Genomic DNA, 12607 nt, shown 5'->3' with positions numbered 1-12607 from the left:
GCTGGATCTCTGCTCTGCCCCTCCAGTGCTTACTGGAGCATTGGACTGTGCAGGGGGGGGGGAGCGGCTGGCTTAGACTCTCAGCAGTTCAGTGAGTGGCGGGACCAGCTACTGGTCCAAGCATCTGGGTGGATCCCGACATTAAAGTCAAGATCTCTCCAGTCTGGACCAGCTGAGTGACATCAACTAACAGCTGAATTTAGCACACAAACCGCTGAATACGGGTCACAAGAGTACAGAGCAAAGTGCACTCCTGTGATCCAAAGGTGAAGTAGGAAAGAGCTATGTCTCCTTTAATGAATCTAATGCCGCGCACACACGATCGGAAATTCCAACAAGAAAACCGTGGATTTTTTTCCGACTGAATTTTGGCTCAAACTTGTGTTGCATACACACGGTCACAAAACCGTCAAGAACATGGTGACGTACAACACTTCAACGAGCCGAGAAAAATGAAGTTCAATGATTCCGAGCATGCGTTGAATTGATTCCCAGCATGCATGTTTTATGGCGCGTCGGAATTGCATACAGGCGATCAGAATTTATGACATTAACTTTTCCCGTTGGAAAATTTGAGAACCAGATCTCAAATTTTTGCTGCCGGAAATTCCCACAGAAAAAATCCGATGGGGCCTACACACGGTCAGAATTTCCGACCAAAAGCTCACATCAAACTTTTCTTGCCGGAAGTTCTGATCGTGTGTTTTTGCCACAATAAAACATACAATGCATTGAAAAAGTATTCATATACCTTGAAATTTTCCAATTTTTGTCATGTTACAACCAAAAATGTAAATGTATTTTATGTGATAGACCAACACAAAGTGGCACATAATTGTGATGTGGAAGAAAAATGATAAATGGTTTTCAATTTTGTTTACAAATAAATATGTGAAAAGTGTGGTGTACATTTGTATTCAGCCCCCTTTACTCTGATACCCCTAACTAAGATCTAGTAGAATCAATTGCCTTCAGAAGTCACCTAATTAGTATTTAGAGTCCAACTGTGTGTAATTTAATCTCAGTATAAATACAGCAGTTCTGTGAAGCCCTCAGAGGTTTGTTGTAATACCTTAGTGCAGTGTTTCTCAACTCCAGTCCTCGGGGCGCACCAACAGGTCATGTTTTCAGGATTTCCCTCAGATCAAACTGCTGTGGTAATTACTAAGGCAGTGAAACTGATAAAATCACCTGTGCACAATAATGGAAAGCCTGAAAACAAGACCTGTTGGTGCGCCCCGAGGACTGGAGTTGAGAAACACTGCCTTAGTGAACAAATAGCATCATGAAGGCCAAGGAACACATCAGACAGGTCAGGGATAAAGTTGTGGAGAACTTTAACTTTAGGTTATAAAAAAATATCCCATGCTTTGAACATCTCACGGAGCACTGTTCAATCCATCATCCGAAAATGGAAAGAATATGGCACAACTGCAAACCTACCAAGACATGGCCGTCCACCTAAACTGACAGGTCGGGCAAGGAGAACATTAATCAGAGAAACAGCCAAGAGGCCCATGGTAACTCTGGGGAAGTTGCAGAGATCCACAGCTCAGGTGGGAGAATCTGTCCACAGGGCAACTATTAGTTGTGTACTTCACAAATCTGGCCTTTATGGAACAGTGTGAGTGACGTCCTGTTTTAAGTTTGTGAGAAGCCATGTGGTGGACACAGCAAACATGTGGAAGAAGATGCTCTGGTCAGATGAGACCAAAGTTTAACTTTTTGGCCTAAAAGCAAAATGCTATGTGTTGCAGAAAACTAACACTGTACATCACCCTGAATACAACCATCCCCACCATGAAACATGGTGGTAGCAGCATCATGTTGTGGGGATGATTTAGTTTAGCAGAGAAGCTGGTCAGAGTTGATGGGAAGATGGATGGAGCAAAATATAGGGAATACTTAGAAGAAAACCTGTTAGGCCCCGTACACACGACCGGATCGATCCGCTGAAACTGGTCCGCCAGACCAGTTCCAGCGGACAGATCTGGTCGTGTGTAGGCCCGAGCGGACAATTGTCCGGCGGATCGGACAGTTTCCAGCGGATACAAATGTCTTAGCATGCTAAGAAATCTGTCCGCTGTAAACCTGTCCGTCGGACGTATTCGGTCGTCTGTACATGCCATCCCTCGCATGCGTCGTACTGATTCGACGCATGCGTGGAAGCATTGAACTTCCAGGGCCGCGCACGTCGCCGCGTCATCGTCGCGACGGCGCGGCCACTCCCCGAGTATTGTTTACGCGCGGATTTCTGTCTGATAGTGTGTACAACCATCAGACAGAAATCTCCGGCGGACCGTTTTCAGCGGATTATCCGTCCGTGTGTACTGGGCCTTAGAGTCTGCAAAAAACTTGAGACTGGGGCAGAGGTTCACCTTCCAGCAGGACAACGACCCTAAACATAAAGCCAGAGCTACAATGGGTTGGTTTAGATCAAAGAATATTTATGTGTTAGAATGACCCAGCCAAAAACTAGACCTAAATCCAGTTGAGAAGCTGTAGCAAGACTTGAAAATTGCTATTCAGACTCTCTCCATCCAATCTGACAGAGCTTGAGCTATTTTGCAAAGAAGAATGGGCAAAAATGTCACTCTCTAGATGTGCAAAGCTGGTAGAGACATACCCAAAAGACTTGCAGCTGTAATTGCAGTGAAAGGAGGTTCTACAAAGTGTTGAATACAAGGGCTGAATACAAATGCACACCACACTTTTCACATATTTATTTGTAAAAAATGTTGAAAACCATTTATCATTTTCCACATCCACTTCACAATTATGTGTCACTTTGTGTTGGTCTATCACATAAAATCCCAATAAAATACATTTACGTTTTTGGTTGTAACGTGACAAAATTTGGAAAATTCAAGGGGTGTGAATACTTTTTCAAGGCACTGTATAAACTAGGCAGAGTTTGGAAGCAGTAACCACATCATTGCTAAGTATTTTGAAAATTGTCCAGGTACAATAGACTTGGATTTCATTGTGACTCATGTGCATTACAATATCGCAGACTCTTCCAGACATTGCAAATGAGATTTTAATTGCTTGACTTACAAAACAGAAGTGGAACAGTAATATGCAGCTATTGTTCCGGATTTCTTCCTTTGATAAGATTATGTGAAATATTCTATGTAATTAAGTGGAAAGCAGTAGAGCAGTAGCACACTAACACTCCCCCTTCCCCCTCTCTCCGCTTCTGCTCACACTGAACCTTTTATCTGTAAGTGTTTGCTATTGAAATGATAATGCACTGCATCCATGGCCACAAAGTACCGTTGACCATAGCGGCTGGGTCACAAGACATCCCAGACCTCACTTTGGTGACAAAAATTACAAAATGGCAAATTTATTTTGTGCAGTCAGGCATTTAAAAGAAGGCATCTGTAGTGATCCAGATAAGTGGTTGATGCAATATTGAGTATTTAAATAGATTATAATCCTATTAGAGAGATTTGGAGATGTTGTACCATATGTTCATTGGGATTGTATTTCTCACAGCAGTGAACCATTCGAAAAAGGTTTGGTAAGCCAATATCAAAGATATCAGATTCCACCATCATATCTGATTAATTAATGATCTTATGAATTGATAGAAAAAAATGTAGATTTAACTGGAAAACAGAATATTCTCACCACATTCCTTTTACTGATCTCGTACATAATCACTGTTAAATATATATACATTTTATCAAGTATTAATTTCTAATTGGTTATGGCTAAAAGGGCCTTCCTCAACCACTTCAAAACTGGGCAAGTTCTGACATTTCTCACATACATGTAAAATTAGAATTTTTTTGCTAAAAAAAATACTTACAGTCCCAAAACCATGTATATATTTTCTGAAAGCAAAGTCCATGGAGTAGAAAAAGGTGGGTGTTGAAATTGTTAAAGTCCCACAATGGCCCGGATTCGCAAAGCACTTACGCCAACGTATCTCCAGATACGCCGCGTAAGTGCAAATATGCGCCATCGTATCTGTGCGCCGAACTCAGAAACTAAGATACGCCTGAAAATATGCTTCATCTGACCGAGGTAACTTGCCTACGCCGGCGTAGAGTGTGCGCATATTTACGCTGGACGTATTTGGCGCTCCCATTGATTTTCTATTCACATATGCAAATGAGGGAGATATGCCGATTCACGAACGTCCGTCCGTCCGACGCAGTGCGCGTAAAGTCATATGTCCGGCGTAAAGTTATGCCCCATAAAGGAGGTGTAACTCAGCAGCATCCATGCAAAGGGCTGCACCAGGGAACACAAGCCGACGTATTTTAGGTAGTTTACGTAGGACGTGAATATGACTAGGCGTAGGTTACGTTCACGCCGTAGGCAGTGATCCGGTGTATCTTAGGGAGTAGTTCCGACGTGATTCTGAGCATGCGCTGTTCATTATACGTATCTGTCTGAGGCTCAGCCCATCATTTGCATGGGGTCACGTCTCATTTGCATGGCTCACACCCACTTCCACATACGCCGGCGTACGCCTAGGAAACCCAGCACAGATTTGGATGCACTGGCTTTGTGAATCCAGTGCTTGCCTCTCTGCGCTGCGTCGGCGCATCGTAAAGGAGATACGCTACGGCGGCATAAATGTGCGCCGCTGTATGTGAATCCGGGCCAATGTTTTCAAATTAAAATTTTCAGGAAAAAATACACCGTAATACATTTTTGTGAGCACAAGCATAATATAATATATATTTTTTTGGTAAAATAATAAAAGATGATGTTTCACTGAGTAATTAGATACCAAACAGGTCACTGTTTAGAATTGGAATTGCGGGAGACTAAGGTATATTAAATTATCCATAGTCAAGTCTTTACAAGTTACCAGTTTAGTGTTACACATGAGGTCTGGAGCTAGAACTATTGTTCTCACTCTGATGTTCGTGGTGATACCTCACATGTGTGGTGCAATCACTGTTTACATATGCATACGGGACCTACGCACATGTACACATTTGCGCATGAGCATGGGGGCACTTACATTTTTTTTTTTACTATTTCAATTTATTTCTGTTGGGCCTCGTACACACACGATAGGTTAAACAGAGGACAGCGGTCTGATGGACCGTTTTCATCGGTCAAAACCGATCGTGTGTGGGCCCCATAGGTTATTTAACCATTGGTTAAAAAAAGTCAACTTGCTTTAAATTTAACCGATGGATTCCTAACCGATAGGTCAAAACCGATCGTTAGTAGGCACGACCATCGGTTAAAAATCCACGCATGCTCAGAATCAAGTCGACGCATGCTTGGAAGCATTGAACTTCATTTTTTTCAGCACGTCGTTGTGTTTTACGTCACCGCGTTCTGACACGATCGGTTATTTAACCGAAGGTGTGTGGGAGCGACGGACCATCAGTCAGCTTCATCGGTTAATCGATGACAACGGTCCTTCAGACTGTTCTCATCGGATGGACTGATCGTGTGTACGAGGCTTTACACTGTACCTTTTATTTTTGATCAACTTTATTACTATCACAAGGGTTGAAAAACATCCCTTGTGATAGCATGGGCTGTGACAGGTTCTCGCTATGGAGACACCAGATCTCTCCTCTGTTCTTAAAAGCAGCTGATCAAACTGAGATTGGCTTGATCAGCGGCTGCTTTACAAGCCAGTACCGGCTTGTAAACAAACCGAAACTAGAAGTGACAAAATCCTTGCCGCTTCTGGTTTCTGACATCACAGAGGGAGAGGAGCAACGGAAGTTCCTCTCACTTTGTCTAGTGCACCTGATGAGACTGGTCGGATCAGTCCCGGGCTCCCTGTTAGGATGGGAGAGCCCAGGAAAGTCAGTGGGCAACCTTATAGGTTAATATTTGCCCATTCTTATTCTAAACTGTATGCCAATTAGTCATGCATTTAGCAGGCCTCTTTATTAAAAAAAAAAGGGCATTAGATTTAGCTTATTCTTTAATTGGAAATGTCATTTTGGACAGTTATGTCTAATTATGAAGGTGCTCACAGCAATTTCTCTGCTTGCTGTTGCCACATTTTAACAATAGAAAATAACCTAGTGAAAATCAAGTTTATCCATCGATTTTGACAGTTTATGAAGACTTTCCAACCTTCTTTGTAGCAAATTTTGCTTTGCTTCTGTAATCCACTGTTTTCAGTGGTAATAGTTAAAGAAGAATATTGCCTCAGGCTATGGATAGACATGCAATTAGGTTAGGGCTGCACCGGTGTCTGAATCTCTATGCTACTGAGAGATGTAACTGCTTGTCATCTCATTTGCAGCGCATTGAAATCAATGTAATACTAATGTGATGCTAATGTAATAACTGTCAACTAGAAATAAGCTATTGTGCCTGTTCATCAAATCAAATGTGAAGTTCGAAAACCCCAAGCTTAATAGAATACTACACCTTTTGAATAAAAACAATTAAATGCACCCACAGTGATTTTTGAAAAATTGCATTTATTATTTTTTACATTGGAGCCTGCAAAGCATTGCGACCATGTTTAGTGGATTGTAGGTGCAATGCACAGGCTCCTGCAGATTATTGCTCCAGCCACAGGCTTCAGTAGGATTGGATAGAAGAAGGTCCTGGACTGCCGCACTCCTTTTTCCTGTTGTTCACTTCATTTTGACTGCATCGTATTGGTTGTTTTTTGGATTTCATTTGTACAATAAAGACATAGCCAGCACCCTTTTGGTTTAGTGCAGGGGTGTCCAAACTTTTTTCAAAGAGGGCCAGATTTGATGAACTGAACGTGCTCGAGGGCTGACCATTTTGCCTGACATTCTTTGAACCATTAAAATTCGATCTAAGTGTGTTCGTTCGAGCACTAATACACCACTTAACAATAATTATCTTGCCTTTGTGGCTGTGTGTGGTGAAGAGATAAGCTCAGGCGTATTATTTGGATATACCGTATTTATTGGCGTATAACATGCACCTTCACTTTAAGAGGGAAGTTTCAGGGGGAAAAAACGAAAACATTTTAAATAAAGAACTGTGAAGCAAAATAAGTGCCAGTGCCCATCTGCAGACCCCCAATTGCTAGGAATGCAGCACCCACCATTGCCAAGAATGCAACTCTCACCATTGCCAGGAATGCAGCACCTATCATTGCCAGGAACGCAGCACCTATCATTGCCGGGAATGCACTCACCATTGCCAGGAATGCAGCACCTATCATTGCCGGGAATGCACCCACCATTGCCAGGAATGCAGCACCTATCATTGCCGGGAATGCACCCACCATTGCCAGGAATGCAGCACCTATCATTGCCGGGAATGCACTCACCATTGCTGGGAATGCAGCACCTATCATTGCCAGGAATGGAGCACCTATCATTGCCAGGAATGCAGAACCTATCATTGCCAGGAATGCACTCACCATTGCCAGGAATGATCAGCAGTGACCAAGTGTCCATCTGCAGCCAGTGTGCCAAAGTGTCCATCTGCAGCCAGCGTGCTCAAATGTCCATCTGCAGCCAGCTTTTACATTTTGCCGCCGAGATGTCCTGTGTATTCGGCGTTATTCGGCTCCTCTCGCAGTCCCACCCAGTCCCGCCCCTTGGCCCGGCTTCTATGATGGACATAACACACGTCCAATGGCAGTATACTAGCTCGGGCTATTTTGGCGGCGCACGATTCTCCTCACCCGCAAGCAGCAGGGATCAGCGTGTTATACGCCGATAAATACAGTATATCTTTTGTGGCCCCGACGCTGGGGGATCGCTGGGGGCCACAAAAGATATATATGTGTAGATAACCAGACTGGTCATTCAAAACCAGGCCAAGGGCCGCAAATGGCCCCGCGGGCCGGACTTTGAACATGCCTGGTTTAGTGGGACGGAAGCAAAGCCAATGGATCAGCAGTTTTTAGTGCAGAGTCATCTCTCACAGGCTTCAGTACTGGGGCTGGAGGAGGTATCAATGGATTACAAATGCAGGGACATCGAGATATACAAGTTCCTCTGCCATGTTGCAGGAAGGCACTTGTAGTTTCTTCATTCACAGATCCCTGTGAATGGATGATATGGCTTTAGGGCCAGCCATGCACATGTGCCAAATTAAAAAAATGACAGGAGCCTGCGGGTAGAAGAACTTCCTGTTTCAATAAAGGGGGACAGGCAATTTGGATGGGGGGGTTGCGGACTGTGATCATGTTTCATGTCCCCCCCACCTTAATATGGGTCTAACATGATACATGGTCAGAAAGGTGGCCTTTAGGACTGAAATCTATTGGGGCAGATCTTAATAATACATTTTTGGCCATTTTCTAAGCTAAGGTAGTATTAAATAAAGGGCACAAGAAGCTGAACACTGTCATGGGTGATCAGTATTAATACAAATGTAAAAATACCGTACAGTAGGGAAAGGGTCCTCCTTTAAACGTGACTACAACTTGGAAAAAACACCAATCTTATTGATTAAACATGTTTAGGAGATTTGGTTTGGGGGGCTGTGAACTGTGACCATGTTGCACCCTATATAAGCTTTTAAAATATTTGGACAGTGAATCTTGATAATTAAAATGTTTGTAAACCCTGTTACACCACTTGTACCTATAGGTAAGCCTATAATACGGCTTACCTGTAGGTACTGTAAGTATCTCCTAAACCTGCATGGTTTTAGGAGATATTAACCATATACGCTTGCACCGACGTCATCGGCGCATGCGCACTGAAGAAACAGCTCGATCATGCCATTTCAAAGGGCCTGTGCCGTAACAGGTGGCTCCCGCGCGTGAGCAACGTCATCACGGCTCTGGCCAATCACTGCGCCGGAGGCCACAACCCAGAAAATAACTCCGGAGACATGTCGCCAGTCACAGCAGTGTATGGGGACCGCTACAACAGCCTTCGATCTAAGGTAAGTATTTCATAATGAGCTAGTATGCAATGCATACTAGCTCATTATGCCTATGTCTTGCAGGGTTTTTTATTTTTATATGGGTTTACAACCACTTTACTTCTGATCATTTTCAAACCTAATAAGAAAGACATTGTCAAAAAGGGCATTGGAAGCTAAAAACTTCCATGTGGGATGTGTATCTATACAAAACATTTTTTAAATATTGTAAAGCAGGGTTTTAACATGAAAAAAACGCCAACCTCTTATAAATAAATATAAATACTTGGAAGACACAGTGGTAAAGCGCTGCAAATATTAGTGGCGCTTTACCCAGGGCCATCTTTAATATTGCTTGGACTCTGGGCAAACATTTTCTTGGGGCCCCCCCATGCAATTTCCCCCCCCCCCCATCATTACACATAAACAGAATCGTGCTGCTGTTTCTGCAGAAAGGAGGGGTATTGCTAAGGGTGGAGAAGCAGGGAGGGGGATATTGGGGGTGGAGAGGCAGGGAGGGGGTTATTGTTGGTGGTGGAGAGGCAGGGATTGGGGTTATTGTTGGGGGGTAGAGAGGCAGGGAGAAGGGGGTTATTATTGAGGGTAGAGAAGCGGGAAGGGGGGTTATTGTTGATGGTGAAAAAACGGGGAGAGGGGTTATTGTTGAGGGTGGAGAAGCAGGGAGGGGGGTTATTATTGTGGGTGGAGAAGCGGGAAGGGGGGTTATTGCTGAGGGCGGAGAAGCAGGGAGGGGGTTATTGTTGAGGGTGGAGAATCGAGGAGAGGGGTTATTGTTGAGGGTGGAGAAGCAGGGAGGGGGGTTATTATTGAGGGTGGAGAAGCGGGGAGGGGGGTTATTGCTGAGGGTGGAGAAGTGGGGAGGGGGGTTATTATTGAGGGTGGAGAAGCGGGGAGGGGGGTTATTGCTGAGAGTGGAGAAGTGGGGAGGGGGGTTATTATTGAGGGTGGAGAAGCGGGGAGGGGGGTTATTGCTGAGGGTGGAGAAGGGGGAGGGGGGTTATTATTAAGGGTGGAGAAGCGGGGAGGGGGTTATTGTTGAGTGTGGAGAAGCCGAGATGGGGGTTAATATTAAGGGTGGAGTAGCGGTTATTATAAAGGGTGGAGAAGTGGGGAGGGGGTTATTATTAAGGGTGGAGAAGTGGGGAGGGGGGTTATTATTAAGGGTGGAGAAGAGGGGGGTTATTGTTGAGCCCACAGCATCCAATCACTGCCCTGCACTGCAACACCTAGCAGCCCTGTCCTGCCCCCCAAGAAGTTCTGCATTAGCTGAGACTCCCTGACAAGTTTTCAGAGGTGAAGGGAGGTGGAGCTCGGCTCAGGACAGCACACAGTGTCTCCAAGAGAGACAGTAATACTCACTGTGCAGAGTGATGTCATCGACAGCAGGCCGCAGAGGAGGGATGGGAGGGGCAGAATGCAGCACGTCACTGGGGAAGAGGCTCAGTCCACTCAGACTGAGATAAGGGAAAGGGGCGGGCCAGTAGAAGAGACACTGCCGCGATACTGGACGTAACTTCACTTAACTCGTGCCGAGTTGGATAGAATGGAGGAGAAAACGAATACACTTGATTTATCAGCGTTTGGGGCCCTCCAACAATGAATGGGCCCTGGGCAGATTCCCCATTGCGTTAAATATGGCCCTGGCTTTACCCCTGTATTGGCGGTGCTTCTCGGCCGCTAGCGGGGCAAATGAAGGGTTAAGAGCGCCTGCAAAGTGCCACTGCCTAAGAGATTTGCAGGCGCTTCAGCAGTGATGCCCATTGATTTCAATTGGCAGGAGCAGTGGAGGAGCGGTGTGTACATGCTCGGAATCAATTCGACGTATGCTCGGAATCATTGAACTTAATTTTTTCTCGGCTCGTCGTAGTGTTGTACATGACTGCGTTCTTGATGTTCGGAATTTCCGACAACATTTGTGTGACCATGTGTATGCAAGACAAGTTTGAGAGAACAATCCGTCAGAAAAAAATCCACGGTTTTGATGTTGGAATGTCCGGTCGTGTGTACGCGGCATTACAGTGCCAAGCACTGCATTAGGCTGCACATTTTGAAGTGCAGTAAACATTGCACCCACCCTATTTTCTGCTTTTTTTATACTTTGCAGAAAAGCAAAAAAATATAGAAATGCTAAATAAACACAAAAGCAAACAAAATAAAAATAAAAACATAAATATAAAAAAAATAAAAATAAAAAGACAGCCAGAAAAAGATTGTAAGAGGGGATCAGCAGCTAAACAACAACTACAGTTATTTCTTACATACACAAAAAGGTCGTTTTGAAAATGACCGGTAGGTCTAAGGCCCCTTTCACACCTGCAGACCGTATGTCCACTTTTTCATCCATTCGTGTGCAGATGAAAAAGGGACATACATTGGTCCCTATTAGATTGCGGGTGTTAGCGGATGAACATCCACTGACACCCGATCTTGCCCGCCTCTGCACTCCTCCGATCATTACTGATCCACCCTGTGTGAAAGGGGCCTTAGAACAGTGAACATAAGTAGGAGGGTATGGAAGATAGCATAACCCACCACACTTCAATTCACAGTAATGTAGCATAACACTATATAACAATTAACTTTCCCTAGACACAGGCTGTGACAATAGATTTCCATAAACTACAAGTTGCAACTTCAACACACACTGACCAACAGCTGTTGGGAACCCAGGGCTAGATTCAGGTAGGGGCGCGCATAGTTACGGCGGCGCAGCGTGTCGTATTTACGCTACGCCGCCATAAGTTAGAGAGGCAGGTGCTGTATTCACAAAGCACTTGCCTTCTAAGTTATGGCGGCGTAGCGTAAATGGGGCCGGCGTAAGCGCGCGTAATTCAAATGTGGATGAGGGGGCGTGTTTTATGTTAATTCTTGGTGACCCGACATGAGTGACGTTTTTCCCGAACGGCGCATGAGCCGTCCGTGAAATTTCCCAGTGTGCATTGCTCCAAAGTACGCAGCAAGGACCTCATTGGTTTCGACGTGAACGTAAATTACGTCCAGCCCTATTCACGAACGACTTACGCAAATGACGTAAAAAATTCAAATTTCGATGCGGGAACGGCGGCCATACTTAACATTGCGTGCGCCACCTAATAGCAGGAGTAACCTTACGCCGAAAAAGCCTAACGTATACGACGTAAAAAAATAGCGCCGGGCGTACGTAAATTTGTGAATCGGCGTATCTAGGTCATTTGCATATTCTACGCCGAAAACGACGGGAGCACCACCTAGCGGCCAGCATAAATATGCACCCTAAGATACGACGGTGTAAGAGACTTACGCCAGTCGCATCTTAGGCTAATGTCCACGTATCTTGCTTTCTGAATACAGAAAGAAGATACGCCGGCGCAGATTTGAATTTACGCGGCGTATCTATAGATACGCCGGTGTAAATTCTCTCTGAATCTAGCCCCCAGTCTTTTCTAATGAGGGAGCTGACCAATCCAAACACCCCTTTATTGGCTTTCTAAATCCATGTGACCTAAGTTCTAATGCCAGGAATTGCATTATTTGTGGTTGGATTGGCCTAGGACCCATTCTTTATCTGATCCCAAACCTTATTCCTACTGTCAATAAGTAGTTGAGAGCCGGTTCACACAGGGGCGACTGGTCAGGCGACTTAGCCGCCTGACAAGTCGCACTCCGTACTATGAAACCGTTCTAATAGGAGCGACTCAAGTCGCTCGGACTTAGAAAAAGTTTCCTGTACTACTTTGGGACGACTTCAGGGCGACTTGCATTGACTTCAATACAGAAGTAATTTTGCAAGTCGCCT

Source organism: Rana temporaria, chromosome 1, assembly GCF_905171775.1.
Source record: "Rana temporaria chromosome 1, aRanTem1.1, whole genome shotgun sequence".
Taxonomy (NCBI): Eukaryota; Metazoa; Chordata; class Amphibia; order Anura; family Ranidae; genus Rana; species Rana temporaria.
Note: the sequence above shows the minus strand (reverse complement) of the source record.